At 38.5% G+C, this 17,272-nt stretch overlaps 1 long non-coding RNA gene across 2 annotated transcripts in view; it reads right to left on the bottom strand.

Moving 5' to 3' along the window:
• LOC131383209 (uncharacterized) overlaps positions 1–17,272 on the bottom strand; it is a 52,755-nt gene that overhangs the window by 28,275 nt on the left and 7,208 nt on the right. For both annotated transcript variants that reach the window (XR_009213041.1, XR_009213040.1), the window contains exon 3: positions 13,480–13,594. This is a non-coding gene — a long non-coding RNA (uncharacterized LOC131383209). The remainder of the gene's footprint in view (positions 1–13,479; positions 13,595–17,272) is intronic.

Below are 17,272 nucleotides of genomic sequence, written 5' to 3'. Positions count from 1 at the left end.
CCTGACAAGCATGAGTCCTTCCTCATCATCACTGAAGCTACTCATCCATCTGCAGGGATGACAAATAAGACTTCAAATTGCATAGTGCCATATATTTTATGTTTTGCTGGGTTCTAGGCCTGCCAGTATTTCAGAAAAAAAAAAAAAAATCTAGAATTTCTAAATTCTACAGTTGGTTAGATTATATTGAAAACGCCTTCCTTAGAGTTAACAGCCTTTCCTGCCCATCATTACACAACTTCCTTAGCTGTTCTAAAAGTGACTTAAGCCTTTTTCCCCACTAGGGAAGGAGGAGGATCAGGAAACAGGGCCGCAAGATAAAAAACATTGAAACTGGCCCTAGTTTCAATCTCACTACCAAAATTAGCCACATGTCCTGAACAATTCCATAGCACCTAGATATTCTTCCAGTGTCTTGTGTCGACTTACAAGGGCAGCCTGATTCAAGAAACAACTCTCTTACTTATCTCAGTGGTTCCAAATGTATTTTACACCAACACTCTACAATGCCTTTATAATTTTTTTTATTTTTATTTATTTATTTTTTTAAGACAGGATCTGGCTCTGTCACCCAGGCTAGGGTGCAGTGGCATGATCTTGGCTCACTGCAACCTCCACCTCCCAGGTTCAAGCGATTCTCCTGCCTCAGCCTCCACAGTAGCTGGGATTACAGGTGCCTGCCACCACATCCGGCTAATTTTTGTATTTTTAGTAGAAATGGGGTTGGGTTTCACCACGTTGGCCATGCTGTTCTTGAACGCCTGACCTCAAGTGATCCGCCCGCCTCAGCCTCCCAAAGTGTTGGGATACAGGCATGAGCCACTGCGCCCAGCCTAGAATATTTTTTGATTGAAACTTCAAGGTTGTATACTATTCTAACTTGCAACATATTATTTACTTTTCTACCCATCTTTCCAGAAGAGAGTATCTTTTTGGGGGAAGGGGTGCATTCATGGCATTTGCAATGCCACGAAAATATATAATTGATAAATTCCTAATAAATATGCCAGTCTACCATCGAGGAATACAAAATATAAATTCACTAAAAAGATTGAATTCTACTAATTTTAAAACCTACGTAACCTCTCCTTCTACCTCCTAACCCAAATTTTAAAATTGTGTTGACTCCCAGTTTTGTGTCTCTGGTAGTACAATCATTAGCTAACCCTGGGACACCTATATCCTGCTGTGTGGTTGGAAACCAGTCTGAACTATGCATAAAGAAAGAATTTGCCTTGACTGAGTTCATACTCTGGACTCAGCTTTAGGCCAGGTGTTTACACCTGGTGGTCAGCTCATTTATTTAGTAATGTATAAAGAACTCACAGATATTTTCATACTGGCGGTGGATAATTTTCTTTAATTATAAAAGTAATATATGCTTATTAAAGAAATGAAAGCAAAGATAAAAACGAGCTGGTGGGAAGAGGACAGTTATAATCCCATTCATCAAAAGTAATCACTGCTCAGTATATTTTCTTACATTAATTTTTCTATGATTAGGCTTTTTTTAAACCTAGCTGTACAATTATAATATATATACTCTACATACAGTTATGCATAATTGCAATAATATACATACAATGATTTTAAATTATTTCTTCAGTTAACACTAAAAATGTTTTTAAAAATTCATCATTGATTAGAAGGCATAAAATGCTTTTGATATGACATTGTTACTTAAAAAAAAAAAACTGATTTTTATTCCATCTATGGCTGTATTAGTCTTAATCACTCTGGGGTTGAGCCTGGAAATTTTAGTCAACTTACGTAGTTCACGGAAAAAGCAAACAAACAAACAAACAAAACCCTGTCTTTTTAAGTTAAAAACAAACAAACAAAAAAAATTAGGACATAGAACAAAGAAGTCAAAACCTTTTAAAAATATATTAATATTCATTTTTAAATTATCCTGTAGTCTATGCATGGTTGAGAATTTTATTAAGCATATTAAAATGCATTCAAATTAATAAATATGACCAAGAAACATTCTTGCTTCCCTTCCCACCTAAAAATAACTCTACTGAAACCTGAATTCCCTGAGTTCTCTATACACTTTTAGATGATAGCTAAGAAAGTACAACAAAGAGCTATGGAAGGCAAGCTGCTGTTCTCTCCTCAAAGAGTGACTATGGCCCACTGGCAACATCCTTTGGTGAAAATAGTGATCTGACTTAGTATATTAGATTGCAAGAGCTTCCATAATAAAGTATTAAAGACTGGGTGGCTTAAACAACAGGAATGTATTTTCTCACAGATCTGGAGGCTAGAAGTCCAAGATTAAGGTGTCGGCAGGTTTGGTTTCTTCTGCGTCCTCTCTCTTTGGCTTACAGATGGCTACCTTCTTGTTGTGTCCTCATATGGTCTTTCCTCTGTGCGTGCACGTCTGTGTCTAAATTTCCTCTTCTTATAAGAACACCAGTCATATTGGATGAAGGCCCACCCATTTGACCTCATTTTACCTTAATAAATTCTTCAAAGGTCCTACATCCAAATACAATTACATTCTGAGGTTCTAGGGGTTAGGGACAAATTTTAAAAGAACACAATTCAAGCCATACTACTTCTGCAATATTACAATGACAAGATATCTCCTTTTTCCTTTCCTGCTAGGATGTTTAACAAGGAATCTTCCTGAAAGAAAGAAGGAGAGAGAGAGAGAGAGAGAAAGAAAGAAAGAAAGAAAGAAAGAAAGAAAGAAAGAAAGAAAGAAAGAAAGAAAGAAAGAAAGAAAAGAGAGGAGAAAAACAGATGTGGCTTTTCTCTAACACTCCCCCAGCCTACACCACCATGAAAAATGTTTTTTTGAAGTTACTTTCTTCATTTGAAATATCAGATCACATCTGCATTGGGCACATTTTCAAATCTTGGGCAAGATCTCAGAGTAGCAAGGGGCACAACTTTTGCACTAAATTATTTTAAGACATAGCCACAGCCTTGTTGCAATCTCAAGAAAAGAAAGAAAAACGAAGAAATTGAAAGAAAATTCTAATAAAAATGGTGCTGCTGACATACTCGAGGCCATTCTTTTAAACAGGCCCCTGGTACTTGCTGCCACCTTGACAATCTCCTAACTGCCTGACCCAGTGGGGCCCCAGACCAAAATTAACCACTGTTTTCTTCGTGGGACCTAATCACAGCACTTCCTACCAAATCTAAACACCCAAAAATCCTCCATGAAATGCATCCTAAATAGAAAACAGAAAGTAAAATAAAATGCCTAACTTCGTAAAGATTTTCTTAAACAGGCAGCCACCTAAACTTCAATGTAAGAAAGCAGTCGCTTTTGAATAGAAACAGTGCAGCGAAGGCTCTTCTATTTTTGCAGGAGACATGGTGAGTGATTCTGTATCCCTTTCCATATCTTTTGGTGAAATCTAATCCTGTTTTGCTAGAGGTTGCCTTCTCCGTTCAGTTTAGTTTGCGATGCCAGTGGGGTGAAAAGTTGCATTTAACCCAGCATAGAGCTCTCTCAAGTTATTATAATAACATGGTGCTGCTGAAGAAAGTCAGTCTCCCTGAGACTGCCTTGGTTCCCAGGTGAAATATCCTCTTTCCCTAGGATATGTTATCATAAATATAATACCAAAAGATTATTATATTTTGGACGAGGTGGCTGATTCTGAATTTCCTGGCATTGCTGAAATGAAAATAATAGATGACTCGATCCTGTAATGGAAACACATTTGGAAAGCCCATTTTTCCTTTCTTGCGGTTGGTGATAGAAACGGTTAGAATGTAAGACTTTTGGGTCTTTCCACATTTTGTTACTCTGGGCAGGGAAAGGCAGACCTGGTTCAGCTGCGTGGATCATGAATGGCCTCCCCTTGGGTCAAGAGCCTACTATGAATCAGTTGTGAGACAGGGAATAGGACAGACCCTGTATTGCTTCGGTCTTCTGATCATCATGCTAAAACATAAAAAAAGAAACCCCAATCACCAGACCAAATGTGGTCATTTCAGGCCAATTGGCTTTCTCCTCTCCCTTGGCCAACAGCCGTGCTATAAAGCCCAAGGTGTCCACTTTGTAAGAAAACATGATCACAAGCGGAAACATTTGAGAATGAACAGATTTAGGGAAATCCCTAAAAAATTGACTCATGACTGATTGCCTGCCACTACCATCAAATCTATTTAGTATAATGGCAAACTGAATCGTTTGTAAGATAACTATTTACTAAATGTGTTCTCTTCTAAACTGTAAGTTCTATGAGGGAAGAGATGAGTGAACAAAGAATTGGGTGAAAGAATGAGTAGGAGCACATGGAAAAAGTACAGGATTTGGATATTGAAGGCTTACATGTGATTCTTAAAGGCTTAATTCTGCAGCCAGCACAGTGATGTGTGCCGGTTAATCCCAGCTACTTGGGAGGCTAAATAAAGCAGGAGGATGGCTTGAGGCCAGGAATTTGAGACCAGCCTGGGCAACATAGCAAGACCCATTTCAAAAAACAGGTTTAATTCTTTCACCATAAAAGATGGTTTTTAAAATGTGTTCCTCACATCATGCTAAGTATTTAATCTTCACTCTTCTCCTGTGAAATAAAAATAGCTAATCCTTTCTGAGAGAGTTGTCTGAGTTCGTGACTCTTGGCTGACCAACCATCCTAGTTTGCCTGGGATTGAGAGTTCCTAAAATATGGGATTCAGGGTACTAAAACTGGGAAAGCTCCAGGAAAACTAGGATGAGTTGGTCATGCTGCAACACTGAACTAAATGCTTTTTCATGCTTTTTGTTTCATCTAATCCTCACCAAAGCCTGTATTCGATACTTTTGTTGTCCCATTTTACAGATGAGGCTATGGAGGCTCAGGCATGTTAAGTAACAAAAACTCAGGATCATCTTGTTGGAGAAGCCAGTCATCATGGCCTCTTATCAGTAAAAATGGCAGCCATCACAATTCACTTCATGGATGTCACCTGGCTATTGAGATAATGATAGTAAACTCACAGGTAGCATTTTACTATCTGCAAAACCTTTCCTCATTTAAGCCAACAGTGAAGGGAGGCCACTGAAGCCAAGTTATAGTCAACCTCAGTTGACCTCCATTGGGAATTTCGTGGCCCATTACTCTGGACTCTGATCAACCATTTTCTTGCTTTTGTTTTTAGAGAAGACGCACATAAAATAAGAGAGGAAAGGAGGAGAAAATCAATCTTAATCAGCAAGTTATTTCCTCCAAAGGGACTTTTTAATCATTATTATAACGAAACACATTTCTTTTTCCAAAGTGTGCGCTAAGGTTGAGAGAACAACTTTAACTAAAAAATAAATGAGTGCCTTGAAGTGGTGAGGTTGTAAATTGCCCATCAGGTCTAAGGATTCATGGTTGGCTGCATTCTTTTTATTTATCTCTGAGAGTTCCCTGGTCCTCCACCTGGGATTGCCCATACTAACATGTATTTTTCAGTTTAGCCAAACCCTGAAGTTACAGGCAAGAGGAAATTCAATAAACTAGTGGAGATAGATGCATTCAACAAATGTAAAAAAACTTCCCAGTAGTAGGTTATACAAGCTTATATACTTTAATTGAAAATAAATGCGTTCTAAATGAAGAATAACTACATACTAGACCCTGAATAAAATAAATAAAATGAAATGATTTTAAGTTATACTTGATGATGTATTATACTTTTAATATGTGATGATATTTTTGGACACCTCTTTAACTCCCTATTGTTTTTAAAATTGGGCACAGACACCTTACTATGATTCTCAAGACTTTCTACAGCACATTTCCAGCTTGATTTTTCTCTTTTCCCCAGGCTTCCTGCCCATCTGAACTTCCTGTACTAGCGTATCTCCATGCCTTCATTCAGGCTTTTGCTCTCACTTGGAACAGCTTTCCCATTCTTCAGCACCACCTGTAAAACTTGTAATGGACATCTGTTGTTCCATTTCTCCCCTTTTTCTGTTTTATAGCACCCTTTTGTTCTTTTGGAAAACCACTCCTGCCCGAGCTCAATCCATGGGTTTGATGTAGCTGGGCCAATCTTTGACAAAGTGGTCATGAGATCCGGACCTGGCCGGATGGGAGCACTGTTTGTATATTTTGCTGGATTTATCAGGAGAAAGGCACTGGTTGTTTGTTTTTTGCTGGAGTAATGAAGCTGCTAACAAGGTGAGCCTGGGAGAACTCGTATCCATTCTTTCCTCCACCAGGAACAAGCCTATCTAACACCAAAACCAACCCAGGATAAAAAAGCCAAGAGATGGGGAGGGACCTCTCTTTCATGGAGTCATTAGCTATCCTGGATCCACCTGTGCCTGAAGCAGGTATCCCTTTTTCAATTAGCTAAGCCAACACATTTTTCTATTTTTGCTTAAACTAGTTTGAGTTACGATTCTGTCACTAAAGACTAGAAACTAAAAATCTTGATTATGTAAAACCCTATCCATAATTATGGATTTATCTTAAAGGTCACTGAATTTCTAAAGCTTTCCTGGCCTCAAAAGAAGGGTGGCTTTGATCACCCAAGAATAGCTTTCATATTGTTTAGAAGTCAGAAAAAAATTAAGTCAGGAAATTTGGAAAAAGATATAATTTTAGACATTTATTTGTATATCTTCAACAATGTGAATATTGTGATTTATAATGTGTATAAAAATCTTACCATATAGTCAGCAAGGTAGAGGTTTGAAAATTAGGTTCCTACAAAGGTGAGAGGTAAGAAAAAATATATTTGGACTTTGTGATTCCTGGTACAGAGCTCCTAAAACCCTTGGAATTTCCTGAGCAACAGGAGTGTCTTTTATTATTCTTAAGGAGCCCCAGGTAATCACACCTGATTTTATGCTAATGAGGTGATTTAAGATAGTCTCGGGATGGGAATGATCACCACAAAAACCAAGTGATTAGAGGATTAGAACTTTCACCTCCACCCACAGACCTCTGGGAAGGAAAGGGAGGGTTGAGATAAAGCTTTATAAAAACTCTTGAACCATCAGACCAGAATGAAGAGTTAAAAAACAAACAAAAAAAAGTCTCTTGAACATGAAAATCTGATAAGCTTCCAGGCTGGTGAGACATCAACTGGGTGCTAGGAGGTGGTGCGTCTGAAGAGGGTAGAGAAAGTCTGTGCCCCTTCCCCGATACCTTGTCCTATGCATCTCTTCCACTTGGCTGTTATAATAAACCTGTAAGGGTAAGTGGACTATTTTCTTGAGTTCTGTGAGCCATTCTAGCAAATTGCCAAACCCAAGGAGGGAGTTGAGGGAGCTGCCAATGCATAGCTCGTCTGTCCTCAGTAAGGGAGGTTTTGGCACTTGCAATTGTCATCTGAAGTGGGGATGGTCTTACAGATCTGACCCTTTAACTTACTGGATCTAACACTAACTTCAAGTACAGTGTCAGAATTCAACTGAATTGTAGCCCACCCAGTTGGTGACCATTGAATCAGATAATTGCTTGTTGGCATTAGAAAACATTCTAGAAAAGGACTATAAATTCTTCAGGAAAAGAACGGTGAGAAAACATGGACTTTGCAATCAGACCCCTGGATTTCATCTGGACTTCCCTGTTATGTGAAGCCCTGAGGTGAATTCCTTAATATATGCCACCCTCCAATTTCTTAATTTCTAAAATAATTAACACTAAAGGATGGAGTGAGAAGACAAATAGTGTATGTGAGTTAGGGTACAGGTCCAGCTGCTGTCACAAAGATCCATAATACTGATGGCTTAAATGAGAAAGATTTTCTTTTTCTCTCCCATATAATGAATGAGGCATGATAGTCTGGGGCTGGTGTGCTGGTTCCATACTGTCATGGACCCAGGCTCCTTCTATCTTCTGGTTCTGCCATCCGACCTCGGTTGTTCCCATCTTTAATTGTACAAGATGTTTTCCCACCATGCTCTCGCTCCAAACAACAGAAAGAGGAAAGGCATAGCGGAAAGCATGCTCCTTTCTTTTAAAGGCATGAAGCGTTTTCCATATTGATTGTTCCCATTTTACTGGACAGAACATAATCATGTGTCTAATATGTAACCATATCTAGCTATGGGAGAAGTTCAGAAATATAGTTTTCCTTCTCAGCAGCAATGACTCAAATAATATTATACATTTTTAAAGTATCATTATTACTAGAGATGAAGAAGGGAGATATTAATGGACAACATTGAATTTATTTAAATTACCAGGCAGATTTCCCAGCACAACGACATTATCTCTTTCTGTCTCCTTTTTAGTTACAGGTGTATTGAAAATTCTGAGTGGCATTTGCTCATTGCTGGTAACTTTGTTAATTGGCAAAGTCCTCTAGTAAGCAACATACAAATGCTTAGGAGTTGCTATAATCTAACTCTTAAGGATTTATCCAAATGAAATAACACAAAAGGAGAAGCTGTTCATTGCAGTGTTACCTGGGAGAGCGCAATTGTAAAGTCTCGATATTTTACAGTAGACCATATGCCATCCCTTCCATCTCTAAGAACAGCTTGGTGGACCATGGGAGAATGAGCACCTCAGTCCTGAAGTGGGGATCTGGGCTGTGCAGTAGTGTGGCCCTACAGGGGTACGCACCAATCCATGCTGAGCCAGTAAGATACTGTTGTATAAGAGCTTGAAATGAGAGATGAAGAAACCAGAAGTGAGGAGGCAAGTTTACTGCAGTGTTTCAGGCAGTCTACAAACTCATGCAATCCTTAAAGCCACCTGGCTCCTATTCTTCCTAATGCCTGGTAGTTAAATTATTCCTTAAATGTGATTGATTTCTGTCACCAAAATAATCTTAAATAATTTGCCAACAATCCAGGAATGAGTAGGAATATGACAGAATAGTATGCAGCCATTAAAATAATAATAATGTGTAGAAACACAAAAATGTGTCCAAGATACAATTTTAGCTGAAATTAGAACAGAAAATAAGAATATTTCTCTCTATAAATATGAGTAACAAGTACATCAAAGGACATTTCCAAGAAACTGAAAAGACAACCTATAGAACCTTTTTCTCCCTGGAGATGAAAGTATTTGCAAATCATGTATCTGATAAGGGTCTAATATCCAGAATATATAAATAATTCCTACAACTCAACACCAAAAAGACAACCCATTTAAAAAAATGAGGAAAAAACTTGAATATCCCTTTCTCTGAAGATATACAAATGGCCAATAAGCCATTATGCCCAATGTCATTAATCATTTAGAAAAATGCATATCAAAACCAAAGTGAGGTACCATTTCACACCCACTAGGATTGCTATTTTTTGAAAATGGAAAATAAAAAGTGTTGGAGAGAATGTAGAGATATTGGGACACTTGAACATTTCTGGTGGGAATTTAAAATATAACAGCCATGTGGAAAACAGTTTGGTGGTTCCTTAAACAGTTAAACTTAGGCCGGGCGCAGTGGCTCACGCTTGTAATCCCAGCGCTTTGGGAGGCTGAGGCGGGCGGATCACGAGGTCAGGAGATCGAGACCATGGGGAAACCCCGTCTCTACTAAAAATACAAAAAAAAATTAGCCGGGCGTGGTGGCGGGCACCTGTAGTCCCAGCTACTCGGAGAGGCTGAGGCAGGAGAATGGCGTGAACCCGGGAGGAGGAGCTTGCAGTGAGCCGAGATTGCGCCACTGCACTCCAGCCTGGGCGACAGAGCGAGACTCCGTCTCAAAAAAAAAACAGTTAAACTTACAATTACCATATCACCTGGTAATTCCACTCCTCGACACGGACACAAAAGAATTGAAATCAGGGAATCAAAATAGATATGTGTACACAAATGTTCATCGCAGCACTATCCACAATAGTCAAAATAATAGCCCAAATGTCCATCTTGAATGAATGGATGAACAAATTGTGGTATATTCATACAATGGAATATTATTCAGCCATCAAAAGGAATAAAGTACTGGTACATGCTACAATATAGATCAACCTTGAAAACACAGTATGTGAAAGAAGCTAGACACAAAAGGCCACATATTGTATGATTCCATTTCTATGGAATGTCCAGAATAGAGGCAGAATGCAGATTGGTGTTTGCCAGGGGCTGGGGAAAGAGAGAAATGGGAAGCAACCGCTTAATGTGTGCAGGGTTTCTTTTTGGGATAATTAAGATGTTTTGGAACTAGGTGGAGGTGGTGGTTATACAACATTGTGAATGTGCTAAATGCTAATGATTCACTTAAAAATGGTTAATTTTATGCTATGGGAATCTTGATAAAAAAGTAATAAAAAAGAAAAATAATATTGTAGGCGTAATTTGATTAGAAGTAGTTTTTAAAAGCATTATATCACCATTCATATATATATATATATATGTGTGTGTGTGTGTGTGCGTTATATATGTATTATGTGTATTGTTTTTGATTTGGGATATTTACATACTTCCTAAAAAGAATAAAAATAGTTCAGTCTGAAAGTAACAATTCTCAGAAAGTGTTAACACGTTCCATATGGAGACAGTGCCCATGATCACGCATCCCTTCACAATACCACTTTGGATATAAAGTGATTGGCAACTGGCTCTTGTCCGTCTCAGAAGTCTCAATTCTGTCGTTTCATCAACCTCAATTTAATGCAGTGCTGATTTTTATGCAGCTGAATTATCAGGACCACACTTATGATATTTTGGCAGGATTTACTTGTAGTACCTTCAGAAAATATCCTCATTAATTTTTTTTTTTTTTTTTTTTTGAGACGGAGTCTCGCTCTGTTGCCAGGGCTGGAGTGCAATGGCACAATCTCGGCTCACTGCGACCTCTACTACCTGGGTTCAAGCAGTTCTCCTGCCTCAGCCTCCCGAGTAGCTGGGACTACAGGCACGCACCACCACGCCAAGCTAATTTTTGTATTTTTAATAGAGACTGGGTTTCACCATGTTGGCCAGGCTGGTCTCAAACTCCTGACCTTAGGTGATCCGCCTACCTTGGCCTTCCAAAGTGCTGGGATTACAGGCGTGAGCCACCACGCCTGGCCTAATTCTTTTATTATAAATTTTCTAGCATAAAACATAAGCCTAGTATAATTCCTTTTGGAAATCCATATAAGAATGAAAATTTAAAAACAAAATCCATTATTCTATTACCTAGAATAAAAGTGTTAAATTTTGGTTTTGTACACATGTGAGCATACCTACACAAAGCTATATAGATGCATTTTTGGCAACAAATAGTATTAGGATGTACATGCTGTATACTTTTCACTTAATATTATGAATAATTTCCTCTGTCATTAAATATTCCAAAATTGCTTTTTTAATATATAGCTTTACCATAATTTATGCAGAACCTCTCTTTTAGTTTTTTAATTTTTAATTTTTAAATTTAATTTAATTTTCTTTTTAAGTTCCAGGATACATGTGCAGGATGTGCAGGTTTGTTAGGTAAACATGTGCCATGGTGGTTTGCTGCACCTATCAACCCATCACCTAGGCCTTAAGCCCCACACACATTAGCTGTTTTTCCTGACACTCTCCCTTCCACCACTGTCCCCTCAACAGGCTCCAGTGTGTGTTGTTCCCCTCCTTGTGTCAATGTGCTCTCGTTGTGGAACCTCTATTTTATACATCTAGTTTTGTTTTGTTTTGTTTTGTTTTTTTGAGGCTTGAGTCTCGTTCTGTCGCCAGGCTGGAGTTCAGTGGCGCAATCTCGGCTCACTGCAACCTCCGCCTCCCAGGTTCAGACGATTCTTCTGCCTCAGCCTCCTGAGTAGCTGGGACTACAGTCACGTGCCACCACAACCAGCTAATTTTTGTATTTTCAGTAGGGACAGCGTTTCACCATGCTGGCCAGGATGGTCTTGATCTCTTGACCTCGTGATCCACCAGCCTCGGCCTTATGTGTCTAGCTTTTACCCAATATTTCTGCAGTCCAGGCCTTCAGTGTGCTCCATTATAGCCATACATTCATTGCAAGTTTATATTCTTAAAAATAAATTCTTAGGACCAGAAATATGTATTCAAAAGGAAAATTTGGAAGCTTTTGACATGTTTTGACAAACTACCTTCTTGTTATGTTGTCTGAATTTACCCTTCCAATAGTACTTTGTGAGTTTATACCATCGTTCCACATCCTTGGCAAAATCGGGGGTTTCTTGCCCAAAGTATTATTTTATATGTATTTAAAATTTTATTTTTGATGTGACAATACATAATATGGTTCAAATATCAAAGGAACCACTGGGTATACGGGAGAAAGTCTCTCATGCCCGTGTATACCATCCCCCTCTGGGACAAACAAATATTCAGTTCCTTGTACATCCTCCTAGAATAATTTATGCACTCATAAGTACCGTAGTCTAAACACACTGCTCTGAACCTGATATTTTCCACTTATCTAAGATTTAGTCCACTTATCTAAAGATCTTGAACACAGAGAGCTTCTTCATTCTTTTTTATAGAAGCACACTTTTCTATTGTTAAATGTCATATACTTAACTAGTCCCCTTTTCATTGGTTAAGGCATTTAGGTTGCCTTTAACCTATTGCCATTCATACACTGTAGCTGTGAATTACCTTGTAAATATATCACTTTGTCCATGGACGTGTGTGTGTGTCTGTGTGTGTGTGTGTGTGTGTGCGTGCGCGCGCGCGCCTGCGTACATGCACATGTGTCTATGTTAAATTTCTGAGTTACTAGGTTCAAGGATTTTTAAAATGTTTTTGTTCATTTTATCAAAAAGGGAATGAGGGAGAGAAAGAAAGAAGGAGACAGAAGAGAAAACATTAGAAAATTTAGTGAGTCTGGTGGTATTAAATGGTGGGAAATGTCACATATTTTTCCTAAATTGCACAGTTCTGAAGTTTCTGGTTTTCTTTCACTATTCTCTCTTGTCTGTTTAAGTGTTTGAAAATTTCAAAAGATTAGGGGCAAGAAAAGGCATGGGTGCTAACAAACAAATAGCAGAGCTGCCTCCAATCCTCCAAGAGCTGTTTTACCATCAGCTGAATTCTGATAAGAAAGAGCAAAGGCCTCAGAACAGGGAGAGCTAAGCCTTTAAGCCCTGGAGGTGAGGTTACACACTTTATATCTTCAGAAATGTGAAATGAAAATACGTTTAGAGATGGAAAATAATTTTCCAAAGATAAGATCAACCACAACATAAAGGATCAAAATTTCAAAACCTCAGTTACTTGCTTTTATTTGACAGTGATTTTTCTTTTTCTGGAAAAAGTTGATTTGATTTATGTTAAATAAATCTTAAAAACAACATGCAAAGTGCACAAATCATAATTGTAGAGCTTAATGACTTTTCACAAAGTGAACACATACATGCAACCACCACTCCAATCAAGTAACAGAACATGACCAGCATCCCATTAGCTTCCATTATTCCCTCCCAAACACTACTCCCTCAAAGTAACCACTTTCTATCACTATCAATTAATTCTGTCTGTTTTAATAACATTACATAAACGGAAAATGTAGGATGTATTTTTCTGTTTGATTTCTTTTGCTCAACATCTTACAGAATTCATTCATGATTTTATTTTTCTCTTTCTTTTGTGTGGCTGCATTCATTCCACAAATACTTACTGAGCAGATACTATATGCCAGGTGCTATGCTAGCCACTGGAGATACAATGCCAATGATACAGGTAAGGTCCTTGCTCATCTAGAACTTAACACATGCGGAGATTGTCTTCCCACTCTGAAAATGAATATTTGAGAATTTAGAAGTCATTGCTTTCCAGGGAGACAACTGAGGTTTCTCAATACAGGTAGCTCCAAGGTATTTGTCTTTCTAAAAGTCAAAAGTATATTCAGACTAAAGTAAGCTTCAGTGACTTTCTTTATCTTTATGTACAGAATCTTCCAGCATCATTTACCTGCTGTATAAAGGTGGAGGCCTGCAACATACAAATCTTGGTTACATTTTCAGAGCTGCATTCAGTGCAGCCTCCTGACTAAATAACTGTAATATGTCTGCCAGTCAAGACTCTGGGGAAACGATGATGTCTGTATGTATCTTTGAAATGCTATTTTAAACACACTTTTTTTTGCAGACAGATTCACAGAAGAGTAATGGCTAAGCAATGTTTTCATTTTTTTCTTCTTTCTTTTAATTATAGTTTTTGCCCTATTTTGGTTTAGGAAAAGGATTGGGAGATACATTCCTTCTGGTCAGTGAAGACTTTGAATTAACCCAGAAATCAGAAGGGGATATAGATTGCATTATTTCAGAACCCCACACAAAGTCAAAAATTCTAGTGTATACATACATTAACTTTAGAGTTGATAGGTGTTGCTGACATTTGTAAGCAACGTTTAAAAGTTTAAATTAGTCAACATTGAGGTAGTTCAATATGTGCATTAATCCTAAAGGCTTAACAATTTTAAGAGCATTACCAAAAAATCTAAAATGCTTTTACCTATCCTGCACAAACTTGACCCCTCTTCCGTTCACCAGATAAGAATTTGGAGTACATCCTTCTAGACCTTTTTTATATCTTTATACACAAACACATATATGTGTAAATTGTTTTTCCTATAAACGATATACATATCCTAGTGCAACTTGGTTTTTTTCCCATTGACAATATTTTTTGAGACCTTGGAAGTTGATGTCTACCTGGTTCACTCTTTTGAACTGCTGTACAGTGTTCCACTATACGAACATGCCATTTTATATAATGAACCATTCTTTGACGACAGGTAGGCTCCAGATTTTCACTCTTACAAGCAATGCTGCTATGAACATCCCTGACATGAGTCCTTGAGCATATGAGAAAGTATCCCTCTAGGACACACATCAAGAAGTGGACTGATTATGCCATCACTTCTTTAGAAGAGCATCTTGGCCCTTAACACTAAGGAAGCTCTTGAAGGCTGCGTAGGTCTTATTTGTGTCTGTGTCACCAGAACCCAGTGTAGATGGGTGGGAGTTAATGACTGCCTTCCATGACACCAGAGTACAGGTCCCGGGTTTCTCAATGTCTCTCCACTTCTCAATCTCTTGGTTGGTTCCTTTTTTGCCTACTAGTCATTTAGAAGGCAGACATCCTAAAGACTTTGTTCTTGGCCTTCTCTCATTTCTGTGGCAGCTTTCCCTAGGTCTGAAGCTCTTAGCTCAAGCTGCATATCAGAATTAATGAGAGAGCTTCTGAATATTACTAGTGCCCAGGCCCGGTCTCCAGAGGTTCTTTCTTAGCTGGTCTGCAGTGGAATGGAAAAAAAAATCACTTTTTTTTTCCTCAAGACTCTCCGTGTTATATTAATGTGCAGCTAGAATGGACAATCATTGCCCTAGGCTGATGGTTCTCCTAGTGGGACCCCCAATCAGCATTATCCATATCCCCTCGGAACTGTTAGAATCGCAGACTCTTGGACCCTACTCCAGACCAACTGAATCAGCTATCTGGAGGATAGGGCTGTACAACCTATGTTATAACAAGCCCGTCAGAAATTCTGATGCATGCCAAATGAAGTTTGAGAACCACGGCCTAGGGTGACCTGATGCATTCCCCCTGACTTTGTAACCATGCAGAAAATTCCTTTTTTCTCACCTCCAACCTAGACTCCTCTCCTGGACACCAACTGCCTCACTGACATTCTACTGCAGTGTCTCTCCAGTATCTCCACCCTATTCCCACCTTATCAAACTTTTTTTTCCTCAGTTTTCTCCAACCCAGTGAATGGCACCATCCTCCAAGATGCTGGAAGCAGAAACTTGGAGTTCATTTTGAAGATATTTAAAAATAGATAATGCATTTAGGAAGTTTAAAACCAAGAAGGTACAAAAAGGTGAACAATGGCAGTCTCCCTCCTACCCTTATCCCTTGCTATGGACTGAATTGTGTTTCCCACAGAATTCATATATTGGAATAAATTCTAACCCCCTAACTCCCAACAAGACTGCACGTGGAAATAGGGCCTTTAAGGAGGTAATGAGATTAAATTAGATCATAAGAGTGGGGCCAGAATCCAATATTAGTGTCCTTATAAGAAGATGAAGAGCTAGAGAGGAAAGGCCATATGAGGGCACACAAAAAGGTGGCTGTCTGCAAGCCAAAGAGAGAGGCCTCAGAAGAAATCAACTCTGCCAGTAGACTTGGCCTCCAGAACTGTGAGAAAATAAATTCCTGTTGCTTAAGCCACTTAGTCAGTGATATTTATTTTGTTATGGTAGCCTGTGATGGTTAATTTTAATGTGTCAACTTGAATGGGCCACAGGGTGCCCAGATATTTGCTCAAACATTGTCATGGGTGTTTCTGTAAGAATATTTTTGGATGAAATTAACATTTAAATAAGTAGATTGAATAAATCAGATTGCACTCCTTAATGTGGATGAGCCTCACCTAATGAGGCCTGAATAGAACAAAAATGCTAAGCCTTCTGCAAGTAAGAGAATTATTCCCACCTGACAGCTTTCAAACTGAAACATTGGCTTTTTTATACCTTGGGACTCAACTGAAACATCATTTCTTCCTGGGTCTCCAGCCTGCCAGCCTTCAGATGGGAACTACATCTTTAGCTCTCCTGGATCTCAGGCCTTTGGATGCAAAATGGTGCTATACAGTCAGCTCTCCTGAGTCTCTAGCTTGCCAATTCACCCAGCAGGTTTAGGGACTTTCCATCCTTCATAATCATGTGAGTCAATTGCTTATAATAAATCATATATACACACATACACATACATACACATATAAGTGTGTATATGTGTGTGTGTGTGTGTGTGTGTGTGTGTACACACATACATTCTGTTGGCTCTGTTTCTTTGGAGAACCCTGACTAATCCATAATGTACACTTAGCAAATTAATGCATACCCCATCTTCCCAATTCCCCATCATCCGCACACAGTAACCACTATCCTTAGTTTCTTACACATTCTTTCAGAGTTTCTTTAGAATATACACACAAATAAAATTAGGTAATACTATTTTTCTCCAGTTTTTACATATATATATACATTCTTCTGGCAGATGCATTATATTTCATTGTCTGCAAATATCTTGATTTGTTAAATCAGTCTGCTATAGTTTAGGTTTTCATTGTTTTTGACATTAGAAATGATACTGCAGTGAGGAAGCTTGTGCATGCCATTTTCCACACGTGCAAATATATCTGATAAATAAAATGTAGGCTGCTGGGTCAAAGGGTATATGATTTTGCAGTTTTGATAAATGTCAAATTGCCTCCTTAGAAGTTATATCAACTTACTCAGTCAACAATGCCTAAGAGCTCCCCCAAAGCCTCAGTAATTAATTGACTGTGTTTATCAAACTTTATAGTTTGCCTATCTGATTACTGAAAAGCTCGCATTGGTATAGTTTTATGAGCACCTTTTCACAAATCTGTACTGTTTGTATTTCCTTTCTTGTGAGCT

Source organism: Hylobates moloch, unplaced genomic scaffold (assembly GCF_009828535.3).
Source record: "Hylobates moloch isolate HMO894 unplaced genomic scaffold, HMol_V3 SCAFFOLD_4, whole genome shotgun sequence".
Taxonomy (NCBI): domain Eukaryota; kingdom Metazoa; phylum Chordata; class Mammalia; order Primates; family Hylobatidae; genus Hylobates; species Hylobates moloch.
Note: the sequence above shows the minus strand (reverse complement) of the source record. Positions and strands in the feature narration are given on the sequence as shown.